The sequence below is a fragment of the Ictalurus furcatus genome, chromosome 28, assembly GCF_023375685.1.
Source record: "Ictalurus furcatus strain D&B chromosome 28, Billie_1.0, whole genome shotgun sequence".
Taxonomy (NCBI): Eukaryota; Metazoa; Chordata; class Actinopteri; order Siluriformes; family Ictaluridae; genus Ictalurus; species Ictalurus furcatus.
In genome coordinates, this window is record NC_071282.1 from 6,141,606 (window position 1) to 6,153,966 (window position 12,361).

At 40.3% G+C, this 12,361-nt stretch overlaps 1 protein-coding gene across 1 annotated transcript in view; it reads left to right on the forward strand.

Annotated features, from left to right (window-relative positions):
- si:dkey-34e4.1 (carboxyl-terminal PDZ ligand of neuronal nitric oxide synthase protein) overlaps nt 1-5,748 on the forward strand; it is an 83,041-nt gene extending 77,293 nt beyond the window's left edge. The window contains exon 11 of the mRNA XM_053617683.1: nt 1-5,748. This exon is cut by the window's left edge and continues 1,725 nt beyond it. The gene's annotated coding sequence lies outside the window, so the exon portion shown is untranslated.
- The last annotated feature ends 6,613 nt before the right edge of the window (nt 5,749-12,361 follow it).

A 12,361-nucleotide genomic window follows, 5' to 3' on the forward strand; every position in this document is an offset into this window, starting at 1 on the left:
GAACAAGAAAGGTGTCAGAAGAGAAAGAAAAATAAGAACGAATGAGATAGAAGGGATTAGTAGAGGGGAAGATGTCGGGGGTGAGCAGGTGTTCTGATCTGCTACGGCGAGGAGGAAGAAGGTGGAAGAGAAATGGAGGTAGGGGGCGCATGTGCAGTGTCACTGTGGAGAAACGGTTCCACCTACAGCAATAAAACTGAAATAATAGAATAAATAAACGAAAAAACCTGATAAACAATAGCAGTGTTAATGATTTTTTTTCCATGTAGGTCCAATATCAGATCATAAATATGATCTGGTGACCAGACGTCATTAAGGTTTCAGTTATGAACTTGGCTTTCATCCACTGACCTGCCCAGCCTCTTCTTTCTAAATGATGAATCATGTTCCTGCTGTAGCTCTCACACCCTGGCGCCATTTTGCATACTCAGCTGAACTCAGGAGCATTACAGCTCATTCTTTCTGCCTAAATGCATTTTCAGTGCTACAGTTGAACTGCAATGTCTGCTTGGCTAAGGCCATCCCTTTTGCTTTTATAGTACTGCAAGGGTTAACCTCTTAAGCATCTGTATTATTCAGTAACCCTTCTTAAAGCATGATGGTATATACAGTAACAGCTATGCATTACTCACTGAACCTAAATAAGGTAAGGTAGGTAAAGTAAGGTATGTACACTGAGAAAATGGGTTCCACAATGGTTCTATTTTTCTGAAAGAGAAACTCACTGTCCTGCATGGGACCTTTAAGGGTTTCTCCAAACTGAAGAACCCTGATAGAATGGTTTTTCGGCTGCTCCCGTTAGGGGTCGCCACAGCAGATCATTGGTCCGCGTAGTTGATTTGGCACAGGTTTTACACCAGATGCCCTTTGTGACACAACCCTCCCATTTGGTCTGGGCTTGGGACCGGCACGGAGTGCAACCCCCAGTGGTCAGGTTGGTTCCCTGCCCGGGAATCGAAACCAGGCTGCAGCATTGAGAGCGCAGTATCCTTAGACCGCAAGCGAACCCTGATAGAGTAATAAAGTGTAACTTTGTTGCTGATAATAATATTCACTTATACCACTTTTCATTTTGATTATTGGACATTATTATTTAAGTGTTTATGAAAGGGAAAATTTGTAAAACAATGTACAATTATGAATACGCCATGTTTCTGAATTTAGGAAACACCTATAGACCAGATGTTCCGAACATTCTCTCGAATGTTATTCCAAAGTTTAAGAACAGCTATAAGAAAAACTACCTAAACTATATATGACTGATGATATATGACTGAGCTAAACCATTAAGGTTGCACCAATGCTCTTAACTGTAGCTTTATGTTTCACTGTGTATCCAACCAGCTCTATGGTGAAATCAGACTTTGCTATTTGTGCTTATTCAAAATTTATGAGATTTGATGTCTTTTACACATTCTTCCATATTGTGTAGCTGTGCTGCTGTGAATCTGGCTAAAGTGATGAGTGTAGTGTATCATCAGCGTAGCCAATATTATGTTTGTGAATTATCTCTAGGACACGTCCAAGGGACTGGATATAAGGGTGTAACAATATATGGCCTAAAACAGAACCCTGTGGGATACCATATTGCACTTTTTAGGTTCTGGGGATCTTTACTTCATGCTAACAACCTATCAAATTACAAACTGGACCACGTTTTTATTTTCTGATTTACAAAGATTTTATTTTGACTTTCACATGTTGTTGGATGTCTTACTTTGTTTGCTGGTGAAACTAAACTGAGGGATGAGCTCAAATGGTGTCTCAGTGAGTTGTTATTTAATGTTGCTGTTTGGATAAAAACATCTGCAAAATCACTGTGTATCTATAGCTAGTTCTACAATGCAATCTCACATATTTGGGGACAGTTTATTGGTCACTGTTTAAGACTACCGGTGAGAAGGTTGCGCTCCACCAAGCTACTATTATTGGGGGCCAGGCTAATTTCCTTAAATTTTCTGCATTTTTAACCTCTCTCAGTCGTGAGCTGCTTTAGATGCAAGTGTCTGCCAGTGTAATAATGCTAATAAATGGAACTGATAAAGAAGCAAGATAAATAGATGTGTGTACGTGTGTCCAGAAAACCTGGTAGGCGTCAAGTAAATGGAGAATTTAAGCATAGACATTGCAAGGAGTCTCCACTCTCAGCTTTATCTGTGAGGAATAGAACACAGGGAATCCCTCACAATAATATGCAGAGAGAACTGCACAGAGAGAAAGAAGTTAATGTGAGAACGAGAGGGAGATCCTTCTTTACAGAATCGATTCAGAGAATCATATTAACGCTCACTCTGTGCCTCGCTCCATTTCTGAGACTCATCCTCCACCTCTGATCCTCTTGATATTGACATACAGGAGTGGTCCATCAATACACATTACCTTGTGCTGGTGAGGGAGGAAAGGAGCAGGGAGGGCGAAGCAAAGCCAGAGGAAAATGGAAAGGCAGAGCTCTTTAAAAGATTTTCTCTCAGGCAGGGAGGTTAACAAGACAGACATCTGTTAAGGGTGAAGCAGACGCTTTGTGCCTTTGGAAACTGAACTTGATTGAGCCAAGCAGAAAGGAGGATCTGGTGTTTATGGAGAGCTCTCAGAAAGTATTTGAACAATCCTCAGGACTCAGTTTTATGATAACAAGGATAATATTGTCCTAATCACCTAAACATAAAAATAGCATATAGGAGGTCCCCTCAAGAGAAAATTATTTTAAAAAAACTAGAAAGTGTTCTTTCATTGAGGCATTTGCCTCGAGCTCATTATACAGGGAACCGTTAGCTTACAGTGCATTCAGAAAGTATAAAATTATAAGCATCCTTATGCTAAATTGTTTTAAATCATTTTTTTCACATTAATCTACACTCCATACCCCATAATGATAAAGAAAAAAAAAACATTTATGATAACTGCAAATTTATTAAAAAGAAAATAATAAAATATCACATTGACATAAGTTTTCAGATCCTGAACTCAGTATTTGGTTGAAGTACCATTGGCAGTGATTACAGCCTCAGGTTTTTTGGGGGTATAATGCGACAGGCTTTACACACCTGGATTTCGGGATTTTCTGCCATTCTTCTTTGCAGATCCTCTCAAGCTCTGTCAGGTTGGACCGGGGACTGTTTGTGGACAGCCATCTTCAGGTCTCTCCAGAGATGTTCGATTGAGTCAGAGTCCGGGCTCTGGCTGGGCCACTCAAGAACATTCACAGAGTTGTCTCTAAGCCACTCTTACATTGTCTTGGCTGTGTCCTTGGAGTCATTGACCTGTTGTAAGGTGAACCTTTGGTCCAGTCTGAGGTCCTGAGTGCTCTGGAACAGGATTTCATGAAGGCTGTTTCTGTATTTTGCTTTCCTTCAACCCTGACCAGTGCCCCAGTCCCTGCCGTTGAAAAACACCCCTCACAGCGTGATGATCTCACCACCATGCTTCACTGTTGGGATGGTATTGCGCAGTTGATGGGCGGTGCCTGGTTTCCTCCAAACATGACACTTGGAATTGAGGCCAAACAGTTCAATCTTTGTTTCATCAGACCAGAGAATCTTGGTTCTCGCAGGTTTTTCAAATTTCAAGTGGGCTTTCATGTGTCTTGCACTGAGGAAAGGCTTCTGTCTGGTCACTCTGCCATACAGCCAGATGAATGGAGTGTTGCAGCAATGGTTGACCATCTGCAAGCTTCTCCCATTTCCAAATATGATCTCTGGAGCTCAACCAGAGTGACCACTGGGTTCTTGGCCACCTCTCTTACCAAGGCCCTTCTCCCCAATTACTCAATTTGGTCAGCTCTAGGAAGAGTTGTGGTTGTTTCAAACTTCTTCCATTTAAGAATTATGGAGGCCACTGTGCTCTTGTGAACCGTCAATGCAACAGATTTTTTTTTTTTTTTTGTAGCCTTTCCTAAATCTGTGCTTCTACACAATCCTGGCTCTGAACTCTGCATGTAGTTCCTTTAACCTCATGGCTTAGTTTTTGCTCTGTTATGCATTTTCAGCTGTTACACCTTATATAGACTTTCCAAATCATGTCCAATCTATTGAATTTGTCACTGATGGACTCCAAGCAAAGTGTAGAAACATCTCAAAGATGATTCAAACAAATGGAATGCACCTGAGCTAAATTTAAAGTGTCATAGCAAAGGGTCTAAATACTTATATCAATCTGCTAGTTCATTATTTTCTTTTTAATAAATTTCCAAAGTTATCTCAAATCAGGGTTTTTTTTTTTGGTCATTATGGGATGTAGAGTGTAGACTGATGTGAATAATAATAATTTAAAGAATTTTAGCATAAGGCTGCAACATAACAAAATGTGAAAAAATGAAGGGGTCTTAATACTTTCTGAATGCACTGTGTGTTGTCCTGTCTGATGTTTTTTTGTGTGTCTTTGTTGTGGTTTTTTTTTTTCTTTTTCTGTGGGAACCTACTAAAGGTAAATTTATCCAATTTAATGACCTGGCCTCAACCTCAAGTGCCTCTGCCTTCGTTGTAGCTGTGTTCATGAAGCTCAAGCTCCAAAATGACAGGAGATTTTGTAACCTTGTCTTAAATATTTCACAGCAAAGAGCATTTTCCACACCCAACTTTTTTCTTTTCTTTTTTTTTTTTTTTTTAAATCTTATCTATAATTATCTGCCTGTTTCTTTCTTTGCTTTCCTTTGTAAAGCATCTATTATCTTGTCACCTTTGATGAGTGAACTGGAATCTCTTAAAACATTTCCTCGTTCCCAAAACATGAAATCTAAAAAATGTGGGGAAAAATACCATTTGATGCCACCCACTGTGTTATATAATCAGGCCATAGGAGATCGTGAACCTCTGTTGGCTTTCCAGCATTTTTTTTTCCCCCAGCATTGACGTTTTGTACTATAAATAGTTTTGAAAACTGTGCTTTCCTGAACTCAAATGTTTCTCTTTTGCATGTGTCTCAACCAGACGTACAATTAAAGCAAGTCTGGTTACCTCCAAAAGTGATAAAGGAGAATATTGCTTTTAAAGGTTCCAAACATTTAAAGATTGCATTCCAACTCCACTAAAAGACACCACCACACTGATTGTCCAAAAGTAACTATTGTTTATTGAATTTGTTTACATTTATTTTAATATGTAATAAATAAAATATTCAAATAATAAATATTACCACAAAATATCTTCATACAAGCCTTTATTCAAAGCCTACAGCCTAATAAGCTATTCAGAATGCCTGTCCATCCTGCACTTACCTTCCATTTCTGCTTTGATGGGTTGACTTCTCCCGCCACGATACCCACCATCTAGCCAGATAGCTGGCATGTGGCTGACATGCTGCTAGCATGGTTGAATGGTTTTTTCTCTACGTACCATGTGCTGTTCATTGGTGAGCTTGTTAAATTAGCTGTTCTGCTGCTAATCTGAAGCTCTGGAATTGGAGTTGCTTTTCCCTCCACACAAAGAACCCCTTGTTCTTTTCACTTCAGGTGCATTTCTCTCATGGGTCATGCTATCCCAACAGTATCACCGTGTCCTTGCTCTCATGCAGTCGGTGTTTGGATCTCTTGAAAGATGGGCAGGAGCTTGGAACAGACTTCTCAAGGACATGGCCTGACTCTGAATGCACAGCGTTGCCTATGTTGCCACAATGCACTGTGTTGGCAGATGTACATCCTGGCTCTGAGTCGAATCTGGCTAAAATCAATGACATGTTGACAGACATGACTCCAGGCAAAATGAGTGATTCAGGAACTGAGACCATACAAATCAGAGGCTTAGTTTTCTACAAAGCTTTCTTTACAGATGGTCATCCATCCTCCTCTCCCTTTATCAGAGGACTATGAGAAAACTATATCTACAGCCCCATTTTCCAGGCTAAAAATATTTTAGCTGAGCCACCATGAGCAAGTTGAGCAGTCAAGTCAACACATTTCCGTTTGTGGTTCTCCCTGACAGAGCTGAACAGCCCACTAGGACAGGATGACCTGGCCATGACTGGCTTCACAACTTGTTATATGCATTTCTTCATTGTTATATGCCTTTCTTCCTCTACTACTGAATCTCCACATGCGGTACATAATTCAGCCACTAGTCCACCGAGTCCTGCTTGTGGCCCGGCAAGACCCTACTACCTTTACCAGTCATCGGAACACCAATGACAGAGTCCTCCCAAATCAAATGTGCTGTCCCAAATGGATGGCAATATTTGGCAACCCGCATCTGTAGGCCTGGCTTTTGGGCTGAATTTCCATATAAGGATTGAAACCTTGTCATCTCAAAACTGGACTACTACAATGCACTACTCTCAGTCTTCCCAGCCAGCTCCATCAAACCCCTTCAGATGATTCAGCACGCCTTGTCTTCAACCAGCCCAAAATAACCCATGTCACACACCTCTTCATCACCCTCCACTGGCTTCCTGTAGCCACCCGTATCAAATTCAAGACCTTGATGCTCACGTACAAGGCCTTATCTGGAACAGCACCCTCCTACCTCAACACTCTCCTTGAGGTTTACGTTCCCTCACGCAATCTGCGATCGGTTAACGACCGATGCTTAGTAGTGCCTACTCAGCGTGGCTCAAGGTCCCTTTCCAGGACCTTCAAATGAACTGTCCCTCAGTGGTGGAATGAACTTCCAAAATCAATACGGACCGCAGAATCTGTCACTATCTTCAAAAAACAGTTAAAGACCCACCTCTTCCATGAGCACTTAACTAATCCCTAAAATGCCAACCCCACATTATTTAAATAAATAAAATAAAATAAAAACTTTCTCTGGCTCTTGCACCTCTACTGTGCACAGTTTGCTTCTCTAGAACTCAATTATAAATCTTGTATAGTAGCACTACTTGTATTGTTGTCTGCTTGATATATCGCTTTGCTTGTATTTACTCATTTGTAAGTTGCTTTGGATAAAAGCGTCCGCTAAATGAATAAATGTAAATGTAATTCCATTTCCACACTATTGACCACAATAGTGCCTAGCACACAAGCACACAATGTCCTTAAGTGGATGCTGTTCTGTGAATGGTGTTCACCTCATTGGCTGGATTTAATTGCCTGATTCCCAAAATCTAGACATTGGCATTTCCTGCAAGACATTGGCAAAGCATTTATGCTAAATGTATGAAGACACATTACACTGCACCGCAGCACTGTGGATGACACCTCTCAAGGGTTTCATAAGCTTATTACTGCTTTTCTAAAGAAGGTTAGGGGTCTTAAACCATCAAAGCTCACTTGAAATGTAGCATGAGACCACTTACTGAAGGTGAGTAATAAGATCAGATTCCGTGCTGTGAAAAAATATTTGTTTTTGTGTTTATCTCGTAGTAAATTGTTTTAGAAATTAAAACAAAATCTAAGATAAAACAAAGGCAACCTGAGTAAACATAAAATACAGTTTTTAAATTATAGTTATTTATTGAAGCAAAAAAGTTATCCAATACCATCTGGGTGTGTGTGAAAATGTATTTGAACCCCGTAGTTACTAATTACACAAATCTATGAAACTGCATTCATAATGGGGTTCAGCTGGACTAGACACAACCAGGCCTGATTACTGCAAACCCTGTTCAATCAAATCAACACTTAAATAGAACTTTTTCAACAGCATGAAGTTGGTTAAAAGGTCTTACTGAGTAACACACAGTGCCAAAGCTGAAAGAAATTCCAGAAATGATGAGGAGGAAGATGATTGAAATTTTTCAGTCTGGGAAGGGTTACAAAGCTATTTCAAGCTGGAGTAGCCGGGGCGGGGGGTCCCCCCCCCCCCTCCCCGGCGGGCAGAGCCACTCACGAACAGTCCGGGGTGCGGCAGGATGACCGCCACACCCTCTCCGATTGCGCACCGCAAGTTTGTTGTACTTTCAAGGTACTCCTAATCTGTAATTGTTCTCTTTCGTGAGCAGAAAAATGAGTAATCATACAGTTGAGGAAAACAAAGAAATCACAAGCCTGACTCAGGAGGATAAAGTCCCATCATAATGAGGCTCATCACTTGCATGATCAGTATTTGGAACTACTGGTGTAATGGCTCACAGTCAGTTTAATCCATCAATTACAGTGCAACTTTCAAAGAGGTGCTGTAAATATTAGGTTAAGTAAGTAAGGAGCTAAAACAGTACACCTGATAATTATCTGTTTCTTCTTCTTCTGGAAACCAGTCTGAAATACATCAGTACATATGCCTGTTATTCCTACCTACAGTAGACAGCTGTCGAGCAAACATTTTGTCTAAAGTCTTCGATAGAATAGGACAGGAATTGGAGAGATTAAATGAGGAGAGACTTAACAAAAGCTCTTTTGTCTTTTATAGATATCGTAATGGGGGATTATTTCAGGCAGTCAGTGATGATGCACATTGCTATGTTTTATGTTGGATTGATCAAATATGCAGCCTAGATTCATGTTTAACTATAGTTTATGCTGAGATATTATTCTCTCTGTGCCTGTTCTTTCTTCTTTCTTTCCCTACTTTCCTCAATACACTAGGATTCCCAGAACTATACCCACGATGTATCGAATAACAAGAACAATATGTACACAGGCAGAGCAGCAGAACCAAAACATATTGTGGCTTCTGTAAGTTACATGCTACAGTTTCTTGCCATCAGTCAAACCGCACCGCACTGCACTCTGGGTCATGGGTTTGGCAGCTGGCCAGAACAATTGAGTACACTTTCACAAAGTGAGAGATGAGATCTTTTATTGGACGTATATTGAAAATATATATCAAGATATTCAGAATATGCTGCTGTGGTTTCTTTTTATCTTTATAAAGACTGAAGGATTCAGGAGAAATAAATCCTGCCCATATACACTCTATTTGCAGTGGTTATAGCAGTTCATCTCACTGATTACTCATTAATAGAATAAAGGGTTTTGTGTTTGAGTATATTGATTAAATTAAAGCACGTGACTGTAATTACAAGATGGAGACACCTGGTCAAATACATGAGCTTGATTTGTTGTGGCACTTTGGCTACTGTGTGTATTCTAGCAGACTGTAACCAAGGCAATAATAAAATTTAAAAAAAAAAACACTAGCGTGTGTGCTGAGAGATTAGTGTGAAAGAAACACTGTGGCAATGAATAGGGTTCTGCACTAGTGACTGGGAGCCTAAATCCTTGGACTGCCAGAGAGCTACTTTTGAGCAAGGGCTTTTGAGCAAGACCCTTTACCCTAAACTGTTGAACTCTGCATGAATTGGTATCCTGTCTCATGTGTAAGTTCTTTTTGGATAAATAATAGTGATAGTGTAAATCTAGAACGTCAAACATTCTTTAGTTTGTCCCAGTGTTGGAACTCTTAAAGGTTTTGTATATAATTAAGCAATGTTGCATGAGCAGGAGTGCGGTTAGACTGGATATACTGAATTAGCCACGTGACACTGCTTTTATACAACAGTTCTATAAACAAGAAATTAATATTGAGTAAGTGACATTTCAGACACAATATGACCAAATGTTCTATTTATTTTTGCTTAATTAATGGAAGTAGATCCAGAAGAATCTACACTAGCTTCATAGCACATCGGCTAGGTGGCTCACATTTGATGTTTACATTCCCTTTAAAGGTGATTCTGGTAAAATTGGTGTCCCTCCTTGCTTTTCATCTTCATTTTTGAAGTCAAAAGTTATATTCCTGGAAAATATTGTTTGCCATGTCCACTGATGATGTCACTAGCAATACTATAGTAACCATTTTGAATTAGGAAGTGGAATTTTACTTGGCGAACACAGAGTGATGCATACAGTGAAACATCCCAGTGCGGTTATGCTACATATAAGCACTCTTTGAACGTGGCTTGATCAATCAAATTAGTGAACCAGAACTAGGTGTTAAATCTTAAAATCATATCAGAGTGCGTTCAAACCTATTAGAAGTAAAACATTTAACTGTTCATCCATCCATTTTCCATCCCGCTCATTCTACACAGGGTCGCGGGGAGCCTGAAGCAAGGCTTCATACAGGAAGCGTCTTGAAGCTGTCATTACAAACCAAGGCTTCTGTTTCTTCACTATGTATTAAATACATTTCAGTTAGTGTGTTCAATACTTTTTTCCTGTGTCATTCCACTTTCCAGTGGAAGTCCGTACAGCTTTATTTATGGACTTTAATGTTGTGAATTCTTTATATTTGCGGATTTCTTGAGTTAATACTGATGTCTGGTGAAAATTTCATGTGAATAACCTCATTGGAAATATATTTACCGAAATTTTTTTTGACAGTCAATACTTATTTCCCCCACTGTAGGCCAAATTCCCTTAGGGTGTTTCTCATTCTTATTTGTGCATCCCCTTTGGATGTGAGGGAAGGATGTAAAGATGAGATACGAGGAGAGAGGAATCGAAGCAAGTCGAATGGAATATTCTCACTATCTCAAGTGCCACTTCAAAGCGATGTCAATTAATGATGACTGTGCTCTGCTGGATTACCTCACTGTGCATCAGGAATTTGCCGTTATAGAGCTTGGTTAATAACAACATTCCTAATAAAGCAAAAGGCACTGATAGTATGTGAAATGTCTTGGTTATTCAACAATGAATTGATGAACAATACATAATGTATTGCATATTTTGTGCTGCTTTGCATATCCAAACATCCATCCATTTTCTATACCGCTTATCCGTTGCGGGGAACCTGGAGCCTATCCCAGGGAGCATGGGGCACAAGGCAGGGTACACCCTGGACGGGGTGCCAATCCATCGCAGGGCGCAATGACATACACACTCACACACCCATTCATACACTATGGACACCGATCAGCCTACCATGCATGTCTTTGGGCTGTGGGAAGGAAACCCCCACAGCACAGGGAGAACATGCAAACTCTGCACACACACAGCTGTGGTGGGGATCGAACCCCCAACCCTGGAGGTGTGAGGTGAACGTGCATGTTATTATTGAATTATATTACACACAAAATTCCTTCAGCTCATCAAAGGACTTTTTGTTTCTACGTGCATCAGGTTTCGACAAGAAACATTTCTGCATAGGATACACTGGTGTATCATTGCTCCTAGCTTCTCTGGAAGCTTCCTCACTCCTCGTTCCTCACCTCCCTGTGGTGCAATTAGAGAATTGATATGTTCTTCAAGTTGGTTAATGTCGATCGATTTCCGGGTCACGGGCTGTACGACGGAGTAGCAAGGAAACGAGGAAGCATCAATTTGAGTATTGAGAAACACCCTTAGTCATTCATAACAATGGGTTAGACCAAGGAATGTAGCTGTGATGTGCAGCAAAAGGTTGTTGAGCTTCACAAAATGGGAAGTGGTTATAAGAAAATAGCACAAGCATTGAAAATGCCCATTTCCACCATCAGGGCAATAATTAAGAAGTTCCAGTCAACTGGAAATGTTATGAATCAACCTGGAATTGGACGTGTGTCTATATCGTCTCAACGCACTGTGAAGAGGACGGTTCGAGTGGCCAAAAAATCTCCAAGGATCACAGCTGGAGAATTGCAGAAGTGAGTTGCTTCTTGGGGTCAGAAAGTCTCCAAAACTACAATCTGAAGTCACCTACATCACCACAAGTTGTTTGGAAGGGTTTCAAGAAAAAAGCCTCTACTCTCATCCAAGAACAAACTCGAGCGTCTTCAATTTCCCAGACACTACTGGAACTTCAAATGGGATCGGGTTCTCTGGTCAGATGAAACCAAAATAGAGATTTTTGGCAATAAACACCAGAGGTGGTTTTGGTGCACACAGAGAGGTAGCCATATGGAAAAGTAGTTCATGCCCACGGTTAATTATGATGGTGGATCTTTTAATGTTTTGGGGCTGTTTTTCTGCCAGAGGACCTGGAATTCTGTTAGGATACATGGCATCATGGACTCAACAGATATTAACAGATCAACAGATATTAAATGAAAACCTAACTGCATCTGCCAGAAAGCTTCAAATGGTACATGGTTGGATCTTCCAGCAGGACAATGATCCAAAACATACATCAAAATCAACACAGAAATGGTTTACTGACCACAAAATCAAGGTCCTGCCATGGCCATCCCAGTCCCCTGACCTGAACCCCATAGAAAACCTGTGGGGTGAACTGAAGAGGAGAGTCCACCAGCGTGGACTTCAAAATTTGAAGGATCTGGAGAGATTCTGTATGGAGGAATGGTCTCAGATCCCTTGCCATGTATTCTCCAACCTCATCAGGCATTATAGGAGAAGACTCAGAGCTGTTCATTTGGCAAAGGGAGGTAGCACAAAGTATTGACTAAAAGGGTCCCAATAATTGTTGCGCACCTATATTTAACAAAGATATAGTTTTTTTGATAAACCTGTGTTGTATTTGCAATTGTTGGATATCCATGAGAGCAGAGTATTTTTGTGTTTTTTTTTTTTTTTTAACAAAAGATCAAAAGGTTAAACAATAAAGACAAT